The 14,906-nt window shown below is 46.9% G+C and overlaps 1 protein-coding gene across 2 annotated transcripts in view; it reads left to right on the plus strand.

Moving 5' to 3' along the window:
- The window catches only part of LAMA3 (laminin subunit alpha 3), a 1,348,901-nt gene that overhangs the window by 1,097,737 nt on the left and 236,258 nt on the right, over positions 1 to 14,906 (plus strand). The window lies entirely within an intron of this gene.

Raw genomic sequence — 14,906 nt, forward strand, 5'->3', positions numbered from 1 at the left:
GTGACCAGACGTCCCGGTTTTCCCGGGACAGGTCCGGGGAAATCACCCCCTGTCCCGGGGTCCCGGGGTTTTTTTTTTTTTCCAAACCCCGTCCGGGGTTTTGCTGCGCGGGTGTCTGGTGTCCCGATTTTCGGCCGACACCGCTCCGACGCTGCAGTATGAGCCTGCGCTGCAGTGCGCAGGCTCATACTTTCACTTTGCCAAACATGTAAACGTTGCATTGAAAAAAGTGGCATACAGTGAAGCGCATGTGGGAAAGCAGGATACGCTGCCTCATTCAATTTGAAATATATGCCACAAGTCATCCCATCAATCCCATGCACTCAGTTCCATAATACTTAATTTTTAGGAGCAATTTCACATTCAAAACCACAATGTGAAAATGCTTCAGAAGAAATGAAAAATAAACAGTTATATAATCACTAAATGACTAACATGTCAGCATTTCTGTGGGTAATCGTATGTAGTATATATATGTATTGCACAATTTCCCGTGTAACTTCTCTCCCTCTGTGTGAGTCAATTGTAAATTTAACTGACTTTACAAAGTGTAATGTTAGCAATTTTAACATATAAAAGGTAACATACGGTTTATCATTTAATGTTTACCATATATGCATGCAATGTACTGTCTAAGATGGAAATGCAGAGCACACAACTTCAACCAGTTGTTCGAGGAATGGATATTTCTGTGTACAAGCTGCTCGCCGCACCTTCTAGTGCAACAGCCCCATATTAGTTGACTGGCCTCCACGCTAAATGTTGTTCTCATGTCAGCCAGCAACGAAATATTCAATGACACAGCGAACCACACACAGACGTCCCCTTAAAACTGCTAAAACATAATGTTACAGAACAAGTTACCCCTGCCAAAACTTGCCATTTGCCTGAAATCTTACTATTAATTATCATGTAATGCCCTTCCCCTTCAATGCAGTGTATTGTTTAGTATGATCTGCAGACTTCAGTCCAGCGGTCTCCCAGACAATCGAAAGCGCTCAGATGCCTGGCCAATAGCAGTAAGGCACTCTGCAACTATCAAACCGTGTAAATCATGCTGATGCCCTTGTAGTGATGCCTTAAGTGTTTAATTATATGCTGCTGTTCTGCTTAAAGTATTTCAGGAGTAGTTTCATCAGCTCATTTAACCTGTCATTTGACTAAAATAGATACGACTTGATAATGCAGAATAGAGCCGCTTCTAGGGGCGTGCAAATGGGGCAGCAGCCCGGGGCACAGTTGGGGGCAAGGGATGCAGTGGGGACAGCCTGTTCAGTCTGCCACCTGGGAGAGCGGCTTGCGCCTTTGCACTTTAGATCAATGGACTGCACATCCTCATTGATAAGGAAATTGTATGATGAGAAATTTACCTGTGCCCGTACAAAAGCAGAAGCATTAGTATCCAAAGTGCTGGCGCCTTTAGCTATGGAGGATCTCCAGCGTGATTTGAGTAATGTTACCTGTCTATCAGTTTCGGTTGATGCTTCGAACAGGAAAGAGGTGAAGCTCATCCCAATTGTAATCAGATATTTCCAGGACCTTGAGGGGGTGAAAGTTAAGATTTTGGAGTTCACCTCGGTCCCTGGGGAAACCTCATTAATATTATTTGGGGAACTGCTTCAAGCCCTGGAGAAAAACAATCTAAGGGAAAAGGTAATAGCCTTTTGTGCGGATAACACAAACACAAACTTTGGTGGGAAAGCAAGAGCAGGGAAAAACAATGTTTTTTGTAAGTTGAAGGAGGCAATCCCTGAAAATAAACTAATTGGTGTGGGGTGTGCAGCACACATTGTGCATAATGCAGTGCAAACTGCTGCTGATGGGCTCCCCTTGGATATAGAATCCTTCATATTGAAAGTGTATAAATACTTCCACATCTATACTGTTAGAACAGAACAGTTAAAGGAATTTTGTGAATTTGTGGAGATAGACTAAAAGAGCCTTCTTGGCACCAGTAACACACGCTGGCTGTCCCTATTGCCAGCTCTTGACAGGGTGCTCCAACTGTACCCAGCCCTGAAGTCATACTTTTTCTCACAGGAAAAAACCCCTACAGCCATTACCAAGTTTTTGCAGAACCCTATTGGTGAGGCGTGGCTCTGTTTCCTGCAGAACCAGCTAGTCCTGTTTAATGATACGATTAAGGTTCTTGAAAAGCAAAACTCAAATGCTATTGATGTTGGCCAAAGGTTGATGAGGCTGAAGGAGAAAATGATAGGGCGGCGTGATGCATGTTTTCTGAGTAACAAAGTAAAAGGCCTCCTAAATGACCTCCGTGAACAAGGGCAACTAAATGAAACCCAATTCAACGAATATGTGTACTCTTTTTATGACTGCTGTGTAAAGTACCTAGAAGAATGGGGCGCTCACTTCACAGAACTGAACGTTTTTTCCTGGGTCCTCCTAAACAGTGTCCCTGTTTGGGGAGATGTAGAGGGCTCCCTACAATTTGTGCAGTCTACATCAGGAAGGCTCAAACTCGATGACACAGAGCTTTTTGATGAGCTGAGCTGTGTGCGTAATTACACAGCTTGCAGGCTGGCCCAGTGGAACGAGCAAAAAAAGTCTGCAGATGAACGGTGGGTGGAGGTTTTCACCTATTTTTCACAGCAGAACATAACAATGAAAAACATGAGCATGATGGTCCAGTTTGTCTTGTGCTTACCCGGCACAAATGCGCCAGTGGAAAGAATCTTTTCAATTATGAACAATACATGGACCGATGAACGAAACCGAATGGACATTGAGACTTTGAAATCCATATTGGTTACTAGGGTTAATTTCAGCCTGAGCTGCTCTGAGTTCCATAGCAGGCTACAGAAAGACAAATCGGTGCTACAAAGAATACATTCATCAGCAAAGTACTCATAATAGTAATAAAACGTGTACAGCAATTCTCTTGCTTTTTATCTTCACTGTTTTCAATCTTCACTGTTTTCATTCTTTGCAATAAAGGCATAGTTCTTTTCATCACCAAAAACCTTTTCGGGTGAAATAATTCCACAATAAAGTTTGCCATACGCATGTGGGGTGCATTACTTTTGTGCCATTCTATGATGCAAGGGGGCCAGCAGTCTTCATAAAGTGTGTACAATTGTGAAAATGCTTGCTTTAATCTCACAGCGAAATATTGTTGGGTTGACAATAACCCCAGTCCACTGCAGTGCTCTACCTGTACAGGTGGATCCCCAAGAATTCACTCTAAAAACAGAAAACCGTGCCACATAGTGGCTTCACAGGTATGTGTACATTAATCCAGCATTTGATCTGCTGTGGCTGCCCCCAAACTTCACTGTCATAAGTGCTATGTTTGTAGTCCCTTTTTTGTCTTTATCAGTGCTACGATATGTAGTCCTACTTTTGTGTCAGTGACCCGCGAAATTGTAGTCCTACTTCTATGTCGGTGGCCTGTCCTGTCCTGGGTTTTTATTTTGAAAATCTGGTCACCCTATCCAATTTGGTGTGCCATGTCAGGCTCACCTATATCATTCAATGTGCAGATCAGCGAAGCCCTTTCGTGGCACTACTGAGGCGATATGAGCTGAGGTGGCGGGCTGACCCTGTTGGCAACGGCCCGCCGCCCAAGTTAAGGCCTCGAGTGAAGCGAGGATCCTTTAACGCATGCAGCGGTGCCATTACCACCAGGGTTGGCCCGCCGCCGAGGGGTATATCGCCTTTAGCACGAGTACTACATGTGGGGGGGTGGTACTAGCGGCGATGTTAAAATGGAAAATAAAATAAAGAAAACGTACCTTTATTCCATCTTGCAACGCAGGCGTCACAAACAGGAGTCCATCTTCAGTGTTGATTTAGAACAGAATAAAGGTACGTTTTTCCTTTTTTTATACTTACTGGCCAAGTGCTGCGGAATAGGGCACCAATGGAGCTTGCAGAAACAGGGAAATAATCAGGGTGGCCATGGCAAGGTAGCTCACCCAACAAACAAGGCTTCTTTAGGCAGCCCTTGCAGAAATAAGGAAGACAGCCTGGCGCATCCACCTTAGTCGGGTCCCTGCCCCCAACACCTACCACACAGCATGGTCCCAGCAACAAAAGGGGGGATAGCAGGTACAGTGGTAGGACGGGAAGGTTAGGACAAAGGCCACACCAAGCTGTGAATGGCCGTCAGCGTCAGCCGGCCAGAGGGGCAGGAAGCCTCTGGAAGCAGACATGCCTGCAGGCACGAGAAGAGGGAATATAAGCAGAGAACTGGAGGGAGGAATCAGTTCTCTGTGGTACCCCAAACAGAGCACCACCTGCCATTCTGCGTAAGGAGAAGACTTCTTTCTTTCCCAATCCCACCCACCCTAAAGGAAAGGAGGGCAACGAACGGAGCCCACAAAGTCGTGGGAAGATGTTGGCGGCACGGGCCAGGTAGATGCTACTGGCCCGGTGCCCAAAAATTAACAGCTCTTTACCATTGTGTGTTTTTGGATAAATACATTTACCAAAGTGTGTTGTATGATTATACTGTTGCAAGCAAAACCAGGGTCTTTTATTGCCAACCATAAGACAATGCCTCAGGTCGTCATTTCCAACACCAACCGGGGTTACAGGTCAGCCGGCGCTGGGCTCGGCAGATTATTGCGGGTGCTGAGGCAGTATGGGGGAGGGGGAAGGGGCAAGGAGGGCACATGTCGAGGGGCGCACAACTGTGGGGGAGCTCGGAACATGGGCTAATGAACAGAGGAGCCCCAGATTATCCGTAGGACTGCCTATAACACCTTGGTACTGCTGGGACCTGGAGGCGACTGGGAGATGCAGGCTGCTCCAGCGAGGCTACACCTGCTGCTGTGTCTCACCTTTTCTTGTACGTGAGTTTTTTGCAACGTGTGATTCCTCTAAGAGTGCGGATTGTCTTTTACTGAGTTTGACAATCATCAATCACTGCCTTTTCAGATTCCTTTTTATTCAAAGATGGCAATTTGTTAATGTATGACTTGAAGGTATTAGAACGGACAGACCGCAGAGCTGACATAAGTACAGCTTATGCAATACAAATACAACATTCACATGGTTGCCAGATAACTTAGCTTGGAAGGCGGATATTTTTGGTGGAGCAGCGTTGTCATTGTGAAAACTGGAATACTAGTATGTGGCCCCTTGGCTCTGTATCCTATCACATGTCAGTCTGGCAAAAAGCCGGAACACCGTAAGAATGTAATAGGCCTGAAGAAGCAAGAAGAATGTCGCCATGCAGGGACGTCATTTCACCAAAATGCCAGGGGTAGCGGAAGTGACATCACCCGACCCTTGACCCCCTGATGACATCACAGGAAGTGATGTCATTAGACCCTGCCCCAAAGTGATATAGCGGGTAGCGATGGAACACGACATTTCACCCGTTGACAAAACAGGAAGTGGCATCACATAGCATTGTACACTATGAAAAATATAGTTATGATATCACTATATGATGTACATTCATACAAGAATGGATCGCCATATGTATCATTAAGTTCAGTGTTTATTGGCCCGTATTACCAAATGACTGTGTATGCAAGCAGACGTCCATGACCAAATGATAAGCGTAAGTGCTATATAATAACACATCATTAAGCGCTTTATATAGAAAAAATATACACCCAATATCACCCAACCTGTGTTGGTACTCATTTATCGACCTCAGAAGGATGAACGGCTTAGGCTTAGTGAGGCATTTAAGAACAGACGAAATCAGTGACTCTCACCCCCTGAAGTGTGCCTGAAATAAACATTTAATGAGGCCAGCAATTACTGTATAGAATTCCAGAAAGACACATTATTTGGTATTCCTATTCTTTCTTATTTAGGGTCAGTGCTGAAAGTGTTAGAAGAAAAATAAGAACAGGAGTGCCTCAAGTCTTTTTTTTTAAGGGGCCTCAACAAGAAAGCCAGCCACCCCAGAAATAAAGAGCCACAGCCCAGGAGCTTGCATAACTTAAAAAAAAAAAAAAAAAAAGTTTTTTTTTTTTTTTAGTAGAGGTCGCAAGGGACACCACAGAGGTCGCAAGGGACACCACAGAGGTCGCAGTTGCGACCCCTGGCGACCCCCAAATGACGTCCCTGTCGCCATGTTGTGAAAATGAAATCTCATGGTGTTCTAGATCGGTGGATCAAAGTGCACAAGCTCCAAAGGGGATAAGTGCGGCCACGACAGTTATCTTAGAAGCTGAGGTGGCCAGATTGTTAATACTTCATATCGCTTTGAGGTAGAAACAGTTTTGCTTTGTTCTATGTTGATATGTTGGTTCCATGTGTTAAAATCGCGGCAAAAAGGGCAGTGGACACAAAATATTGCGGCAAAAAGGCAGTGGTTTTGCCACCGCAATCCATGTAAGGGGAGCGGGGGACACCCCTGCACCCTCTGGACCCATTTTACCATTTAAAGGGAGCGGGGGACACCCTCGCAATCCCTGCTCCCCTTAAATGGCGTAATGGGGTACACCTGTAACGGGTCAAACTACGGCATTTGTGCTGTGATTTTTTGTGCAGGGGACATTTTTGCTGCGATTTTACCACTGCATACCAATATGTTTACCCCCAGATAAGTGCACGCTAAAGGATAACTAGCCAAGAGAAGGATCAGGTTTTTAAACTTTGAAATTCGTTCAGGAGAAGGCCCAAGTGAAGGAGGTCAAAGGTCCATTCTCACGTGGCCATAACTAGTTAAGTCCTAAATAAAAGAGCATTAAAGAGTGAATAGTAGGCACTTCTATGACCACCAGGTATCATTAGAGCAAGAGCGTGATTACCAGTAGAAACCTGTGGTCTTCTAAATACATCCCATTTGCAATAAAACACCACATTATGGATTGGGCTCACTAGGGATGTTTACCATATTGGTACTACCTGGCCATGCGATGGCAACAGCTGGCAAATGATGTGAACACCTTGGCATATGATGGCAGAGCTTAGCAAATGCCCATGCATGAGTCAAAACTTTTGATTTTGCCAGCGTTTGTTTTAAAAAGGAATATAGTGCATGGAACAGACGCAAGATACACACAATGCTTTCAAAACAAGTGCCTGAATGCATACTTGGTTAAGACATTTTTATTACACCAAGGGCCGGTTTATACCTGCAATTAAACCATTATCTTTCAGAAAGATGCTTTGAAATGTCAATGTCCTCCCATTAAAAGGGCGCAGCTGGCTCAATGAGATCCTGAAAGATGGGGTCGGGGGTGTAGGGAGTAGGTGAAAATGGCCATGGGAATCACCAATGCCGTAGGAGTCATTTAATGGGCAAAAAGCCCGTATTGGTCTACATGGAGGCCTATACATTTTGATTGTGGGTCCTGACAGCACACACGTGTGCTGTGCTGCTGGACCCTTTAAATGGGCATGCCATTGGGAGGTTTATCTCTGGGAACATAGGAGGAGCCTAGATCTCGCAAAATGTGCAGCCAGCCCCCTTATTCTCCAAAAGACTTCAAGAATTTGAGCGGCGCTGTGGCCGGATGTGTGCGCGCGCGCGCCGCCGGCACTGCAATGACTTGACTTGGAGATCCGTGCTGCGGGTATGTGCGTACTTAGATGCCCATGAATGTCACCATAAGGTTTTCGATGGCGATGAAAGGACTCGGCCCATGACCTTTCCTTGTCGCCTAATGAAGGGTTCTAGAAGATCCACTCAGGTAATTTAGCTTGGAGTGTGCACAGGTCCATGGAAAGCCTGTGCATAGTGGAACAATGCAGAGCAAGGCAGAGAAAGCATTGCTCTGTCACATCAAGGGAAACCAAGAGGAGCGGTCATTCATCGGGAAGTATTGCTATTGCGATTATCTGCAATATTAAGCCAGCGAACCTGAGCGACGGCCAGAGCAGATGGTGTATTGTTATGGGAAATGAACGCTGCATATCATATCATAAATGCCATATCATATTAGTCCCCGGAGGATAGCTCAGGTGGAACGTGCTCGCCTTGAAAGCAAGACGATCCCCGGGTCCGCGCTTAGAAACCTCTGGGTATTAAGCACATTATAAATAACCCATCATATCGGGTACCCCTACACTAGGATCAGTGAGAGTGTGGCGTGAGCTCCGGGGCAGTGCAGGCATCTAAAGGTGGCGTGCTTTGCTGCCTCGTGGTGCAGGGAGGGGCTCTAGCATCACCCTGGCAAGGAAGGAGGGTGATGATCTCCTGAACTGGATGCCAAGAAGCTATGCCCAAGAGCACGCCTGGAAGACCGGACAGTCCTTGGGCCGCGTCCATCAGCGGCAGACCCTGTAAAGTAGGCGATGCATGGACACAGAGAGGAGAGAGCACGGGCAGGGTGGCATCATCTGCAGTGTGAAATAATGCAATATAATAGATGATGATTATTATGGATTCCCGCCCATCGCCAAGTGGGCAAAGCCTTTCGCAGGCCTCTTTCCCCTGCATATTGAACAGGATTGACCATCCATCAAATGATCAAGTATTGCCCGGGTTTTCAGCTTGACCAAAATAAAATGCAAATGATCTCTGCGGAAATACACTTTATTCTTTTATTGTGCATGTTAGTTTATTCACAAAATGTTGTACACTTATCCACACCACATCTTCGTTTCCATTAACACATAGAACATACCACTAGACAACCAAAGTCCAGGCCTTATTCTTCCAAAGTCAAGCCCTAGTCATCCGCAGTGATGGCATGAATCAACTTTACTTTAAAAACTTACTTGAAGAACAAAACCTGTGTCTGCAGACAGATATATATATGGCAGCGTATTTGTTCATGTTCCAAACTGGCCACGAAAGTAGCAATAGTACAGTTTTTGGATGCTATGTTTCCAGAAATATGGCATTATAATTGAATTGATGTATGTAAATCTACAGAGAAATTTTAGCGATGTGTTTTTCAGTTTGTTATATAGTCAAGGAAATCGTTTTATTTTATATTGTATCTGTTTGGAGTATAGTATGTTAGTTTTTGTTTTTACCTCATGTTTTCATTTTGTCTTGTGTTGTTTGAATTTGTGATTTTTTATAATGTAATACAAGTAGATACATATAATTGTTTTTGCAATTTGAAAGGTTGATTTTATCAACTAAACAAATAAAAAATAAATAAAAAATCCACTTTATGTGCATTGTTACGCGGGTTTCTTGCTGATCTCCTGAAAATGGGACAGGAGTTTACAATTTGATGGGGTGACAAGTGGAGCTATTCCAAGAAGTTTGTTAGAGGACCCTTTTGACTTCTTTTAAGTTTTTTACAATGTTTTCTTAGAGTTCAGTTTCAGAGTTCTGTACTGACACAGACAATGTACCAACCCATTTTTCTTTGGTGGAGGGATAGGCAAATAAGGTTTTGAAACCTTTGAGTACTGAATACACTGTACCTCTCCTTTCCGTGTAAAATGCTTTGGGGTGTTTTGTTACAAACTTTCTTACTGTGCCAAATCACCACTGTTGTAGCTTCAGAGTGCCTGGGCTTGTCTGAAGAGGGGTGTCATGGGCCCCGTTAATGGTGTCCAGACTGCAGCCTGCAAAGAAGGGGAAAGGGAGAAGAAGTCGAGCGAAAGAGAAACGGTACCAAATAAAGGCCGAACAGGGCGAGACAAACTCATAATGTATACTTGGGTAGGGGTAGTGATTGCGGAAGCGTGGGGCGTGGGCGCGAGAGTTCAACAGCGTGGAACATGAACGAGGAATATAGAAAGTTAGAAGTAAGTTCCAAGGATAAAGGAGCTGTCTCTGAGGCCACTTTGGTATAAGCTATGAGATATTGTTGCGTACGACGGTGTTATGGTTTGTGTTATGTTGATTTATACCGCGCACCGCTACCACCCAAGGGCAGTCTCCAGGCGCTCACGTGGCTCTGGAAGAAAAGCGGGCGGGGTGCAGTAACTTTGCTGAAAATGTTGGGGTGGACATGACATCTGAAGAAAAGGTGCCCCAGCCAAATGAATGGGGACAAAATGGTGTGCCATGAAAGTTGGGGGGACAAACACCTCTGTCCCCCTGTAAAATGACACCCATGGCGGGGTGTGTTAGTGGGGATAGGATGATAGGATAGGTTCAGAACCAGGAGAAACTGCCATATGTGTGCATTGTCTTGTGCGCGGGTTGGTCGTGCAGCCCGGCTGGTTGGCACCATCAGGGTAAGACTTAGTGCCTCGGATGTGCACTAGTGTCTAGGCTGGGTGTGTGAGTCGCATGTGGTTAGGGTGGAAGTACAATCGTACGCACTGGTTTGTTGTGACCGTAAGGGGGGGGGGCACTGTCGTGGTTGTTTGATGGGGTAGTGCTGGTGTGCGTTTGTGTGTGGTGAGATTGTATCATGTGCACTGGCATGTTGCATCTGAGGTTAGCGGCATAGTCTCTTAAATTTGCTGAGCGCGAGAGTTCATTAATGCCAGGTGTGTGTAGGTGGAGTGTGGCTAGCCCATAGTCCTGCATAGGGGCGTGGATTATGTTAGAAGAGCGGGAGTGGGAATGGAAGCATGGGAAAGGCAGGTACAATTAGCAATTTACAAGAAGATGGCCAAGCCCTGGCACTCTAGTGGTCTGAACTGCTTTATGACACCCACTTGTTCGGATGTTGTGGCGGGTGCGCATGCAATATGTTAGGTTGAAGCGAGAATACAGAAAAGACATGCATTGTTGCAGTCGTGGTTCGAACAGTGCCACGGATGGTCCGGAGAGTGGCGTATTGTGGCCTGATCAGGGGTATCCAGAGACTAGGAAAAAGGCTGGAGAGGAGGGGAAAGGGTCCGAACGGGTAGAAACACAGGAAGGATCTGTACAGGTAAGAAAGGGGGTGAGATGCAGGGAAGGAGTTTGTGATAGTGTGCATGCTTGCAGAGTCATTGCAGAGCTATGAATGCATAGCGCAGATCAGAAGAGGGCGCATGCGCAATGCTCCTGCGAACAAATGCATACCCGCGTGGGCAGTGTTCAGTGTTTACAGGGAAGTTGTACAATTGCTCAGTAAATGGTTACATGACAGGTTTGAAAGGTGGTTCGGCATGCCCTCAAGCATGGCAGCTTGCTTGGCCATAAGGTGGTAGCGTAACCTGAAGGGGCCCAGAGAGATAAATCTGCGATTGCCCAGGGGTCTGACAGTGGGCACCGAGCCCAGAGTGGATTATGTAGAAGGGGAATGAGGTGGGCACACAGTGGCTGAGAAAATAGCTCTGTGTGGGCCACATCTCAGTGTGCCATGCTGCCGTGCCACATGGTTGCAGCCAGAGGGAATCTTGTGATGCATATTGCGTGAGTCACTGCACAGCGCAGATATAAGCCCCAGAGTGCCCAAAGTCTACACTGAGGTGGTTGTTGGGCTCCTTTGGCAAAAATGTGCAGTATATATATTCTCTTTCCTGCTACTTGCCTGAAATCCAGTTGCCTTGTTTAATTAACAGGTCTCATTGCAGTAAACACAGATCATTTTGAGGAACAGCTCACTTTACTGTATAACATGCCTTTTGTATCGCATTCAACGGCATTAATAAAACTGTGAGGGTGGGGGAGGGGAACGAAGGAAGGAAGGAAAGGAGAGAGGGAGGAAGGAAGGGAGGGAGGGAGCATGGGGACATAAACCCACGTGCCAAACTCACTTGGTTACCATTGGAAAATAAACTGATCCATGGGAGAGGTTTGGGTACATTAAGATTAGCTCTTTTGCCCGCAATCTACCGATCGAGGAAAACAAAGACCAAATACCAAGGCCCGCTGCCATCCCACCAAGCAGCGCCCCTTGACTCACACAAGTGTGCGCACGGGCGTGACCCGCTGGAAGGCATTGGGACCAGGTGTGTGTGTGTGTGTGTCTGGGGGTGCATGGTAGGGGGGTCGTGGGTACAATATTCGTAGCGGCCGAGGAAGGGAGGGAGCAGGGCAGCGAAGGGAAGTCCAGGGGGTGAAACCAACTGATTGAAAAAGGTGGGGGAACATCTCCCACAGGGTTTTTGGGGGGTGGGGGAGGATTGACATTGTCAGAATCCCGCCAATAAAAGGTCGCACAAATTCAGCCTAAAAAAACAGCCTTTTTTAAGAGCAGCATTCGACAGCCGGCATTATAACACAGAAACGTATATTTAACGATATCACTGGGAGCAAGTGAATGTTGTGGTGAGGCAGCATTTCCACGTGCGCTACGAAGGAGCGAAAAGCAGGACAGTCTTTAGGCGCAATGTGGAGAAAATGCGTGAAAACGAATGTGTTAGAGAACGGTCCCAATGGCAGAGAAAATGGTTTGGGCCTCTAACACACGTGGAAACGGCTTAAAAACACAGACACAAACACACATGCATTCGCTCACAAACGGCTTCCCAGATTCAGCACTTTGCATACAGCAGGGGGCGGGGGCTTTTAGGCAGTAGATAGCCCTGGAAATCCTTCCCAATCCTTTTATAATCCATGGAAAACCTATGGAAATACAAATGAATTTGCTCCAAATTGGCCTCCCAGAAAAGGCACCTTCCACAGCAGGGTGGGACACGTCACGTTATGTTATGTTCGGCAGCATTTTTAAAGTGCGTCACTGTTATTGCAATGTCATCAAAGGACTGAGGCGGTCTGCACATAACATGGGCGAGGAACTGCAAAAGAGCATAACCCTCTCAGGCGATCTAGCGAACACTACACATAAGAAAGATGCCTGCATGGTCAGTTCACCTGGTAAGTTCACATTGTGTCAAGTTATCCCAAGGCAGCTGGCAGCAGTTGTGCGCTCGGCAAACATTTAATAATTCAAAAAAGGTTCCTACATCTCTCTTCACACCAGTATTCCACCACCCCCTCGCACCCTGCTTCCGGCCGACATCTCAGTGCTGTTTAATTACGCCCCCATTCCTCCCTTCAGAAACGAGTCCATCAGGTGTTGCCATGTCGAGCCCGTCCGCCAGTTTCTGATGACCAGGTAGACTTGTGCAGCCTTTAACAAGCAAAGGCAAAGCCAATAGGTCTGGCTTTGTAAATGTGGAAAGTAAGGTGTATTTCTTGTGAATACCCGACAGGACACACACTCCTACCATCCATATGTATGTATCTAGACTCATGGCTTCACTAATGTTTGTTTAATGTAATGCTACATTCACATTCCCTGCTTGATGGCTCTGCTGCCATGTGTATCATGTGTGATTGCAAAAAGGGGGTAGAGTCAACGGCTAACCTAGTCATGGACGTGACAGGAGGTCACCAAGTGGTTGCAGCGGAACTAGATGGCTGCTAGCTCAAAAGAGATCACCGTGAGATACAAGAATATCAAGAAAGGAAGTTTTATTCAGACTAACACAAAGACATATTCACACAAATTGACATGTGCCGTAGCACGAAAAATATGCATAATGGAGTACGTAGTGGTCTACATATTGGTGAGTTAGTAAGCAAAGTGACAATTTATTTCATGTATTGCTTTAAGTAGCAATACGCTAACATTGTAGACACACTAATTGGCGTTTCTGGTTCGGTACGTTGGTGACAAAGGACAGTGGCTGTATAGAGTTGAGCAGCGCTGCTATGTGGTACCAAACTGTCTTCAGGACATTTGATCGTGGTCAGGACGCTGTTAAAAGAGGAGGGCGTCCACCTAGAGGTGGTGTGTGAAGCAGTGTGTCTTGTGAGGAGTGAGGTCAGGACGCTGCTGAACGCACCTTGGTTCTCCTACACGGACTCACAGTCCGCTTTCGCTTTCCAGTGAACTTTCAACATCTTGGCTACAAAAAAAAACGTGCAGGCGCGGAGCGCGGTGCAGTGTGCGAAGCAGTGTGTCTTGTGAGGAGTGAGGACAGGACGCTGCTGAACGCACCTTGGTTCTCCTACACGGACTCGCAGTCCGCTTTCGCTTTCCAGTGAACTTTCAACATCTTGGCTACAAAAACACTGCACAGGCGTGGAGCGCGTCGCAGTGTGCGAAGCAGTGTGTCTTGTGAGGAGTGAGGACAGGACGCTGCTGAACGCACCTTGGTTCTCCTACACGGACTCGCAGTCCGCTTTCGCTTTCCAGTGAACTTTCAACGTCTTGGCTACAAAAACACAGCGCAGGCGTGGAGCGCGGCGCGGTGTGCGTAGCAGTGTGTCTTGTGAGGAGTGAGGACAGGACGCTGCTGAACGCATCTTGGTTCCCCTACACGGACTCGCAGTCCGCTTTCGCTTTCCAGTGAACTTTCAACGTCTTGGCTACAAAAACACCACGCAGGCACGGAGCGCGGCGCGGTATGCGAAGCAGTGTGTCTTGTGAGGAGTGAGGACCGGATGCTGCTGAACGCACCTTGGTTCTCCTACACGGACTCGCAGTCCGCTTTCGCTTTCCAGTGAACTTTCAACATCTTGGCTACAAAAACACAGCGCAGGTGCGGAGCGCGGCGCGATGTGCGAAGCAGTGTGTCTTGTGTCTGATGACATGAGTCGGGTCGGAGCGGGCAGGGTATTACCCATCGGCGGTCTCTCCTAAACCCTTCCTCCCACTCTCTACCCATTGCACATGACGCCTCTGCCCCCCACTGAGGATGATATTAGTCATCGACTACGAAGCAGCAAAATACTTCAAGACCAACACCAAGATCAGCAGGACCTTACTGAAGTGATCGAAAAAGCCAGCAGAAATGGAAAAGGGCTGTCAACAGCGACTGCCTCCATCACTACGGCTACAGCCCAGGCAAACAATCCCTCTGGCACCGTCCCTTCTCCCGCCCCTTCTCCTGAACTTACCAGCGGATCTCTATGGACGAAGAATACTGGCGGGGCTGGGGTGCCCGTAGACCCAAAATCCATTCTTCAGGGGAAAGCGAGGCGGGGGACGCTGTATCATCTGCATCTCCTGTGCCATCTGTGTCGAGTGCAAACGAGTCGGCCAGCTCTGTCTCAAGACGGGCTCGGCCATCAATGCCTGGCCCGATTACCGTATCGACGAGTGATTCAATCACCCGCACACAAGTCCTGGCACGAACGGACACCTTGACTCTCTGGCACACCTACACCCTTCAGCATG

Source organism: Ambystoma mexicanum, chromosome 5q (assembly GCF_040938575.1).
Source record: "Ambystoma mexicanum isolate Mex_15411 chromosome 5q, UKY_AmexF1_1, whole genome shotgun sequence".
NCBI classification, from domain to species: domain Eukaryota; kingdom Metazoa; phylum Chordata; class Amphibia; order Caudata; family Ambystomatidae; genus Ambystoma; species Ambystoma mexicanum.